Here is a 1241-nt window from a genome sequence, read left to right as displayed (position 1 = left end):
GTTATATATTATTTTCCCAGATGTACTGAGGTTCAGGATGGAATTCTTTTTTCTAAAGAACATTTACAGAATCTCTAAGTATATAATCCTGTAAATATTTTATTGTATATTTGTTCCTACCATTGTCTTTCAATAATAACACGGCAATAAAATTAAATGTACAAGATAATTCATTTCCCCCAACATGGAAGAATAGTCTGGCCATCCTAACAAGTATAAATTTAAAACTTAAGATACAGTGTGAATTTGGTGTTTTTTGGATGTGCCAAATTTCCCAATATGTTTCTACTATTTTATTAAGATTTTTTTTTGGAAAGCGGTTTAAAATTCATAGCAAATTGAGGGGAAGGTACAAAGATTTCCCATATACCTCAGTCCCCCCCACACACACATGCAATAATCAACCCAACACATAGGGTAATCTCATGCCTTTTACATCCATAAGGTGACTTTGACATTGACATATATCCATCTTGATATTTGGGTTATTTTCTTACCCTAAATCCTCTGTACTCTGCCTACTCATCCTTCTGTGTGTTTTTTTTCTCTCTCTCTTTAACATTGAAGGTATTAGTTGCTTCGTTGAACGGATTTTATACTACCTCTTGGAACTATACATAGTTGTGTATGTGTTCCCTTGGTCGCATGACAGTATTCAAGACAACTTTGTAAATAACAGGCAGATACACTTTTTAATTTCTAACATCTAGTCTTTCCAGATGTATATATTCTCTCAACGTATACTCTTGTAAATAATTCATTGTACAATTCCATGCTTTTATATTCTTGGGTTGTGTGGTGGTTGCTTAGGCTATGTATATATCCTTTTTCTGTGTATTTGCTAGGGGGAGGGTAAAAGGGAGTGGCCCTACACTTTTTGAAATAAGGCATTGTTTAGTGTTTATTCTACATCAAAGACCTCAGTCCTCACTTTGTGGTTGTGTAGCTGATAGGGCATTATGTATTTTAATCATCGGAAATGTATTTTATAGGAATTACACAGCCACAGTCAGGACAATTTTGTAAATAGCAGGCATATATATATAAATACACATCATTTTAAACATCTAGTTTTTCTAGATGCACAGGGAGATTCGCAAAATTTTGTAAATACTTCATTGCAAACTAACGTAAGTTGGCTTCTGGTATGTTTTGGCAATGTAATAGGTGGTTAGTGAATATCTGCTTCCTAGGCTATGCTAGCATTCTGGTGTTGAGTGAGTTCCTGGGAGAGGAATCCT

This window comes from Myotis davidii, unplaced genomic scaffold, assembly GCF_000327345.1.
Source record: "Myotis davidii unplaced genomic scaffold, ASM32734v1 scaffold2757, whole genome shotgun sequence".
In the NCBI taxonomy this organism is placed as follows: Eukaryota; Metazoa; Chordata; class Mammalia; order Chiroptera; family Vespertilionidae; genus Myotis; species Myotis davidii.
This window is presented reverse-complemented; position numbering follows the sequence as displayed.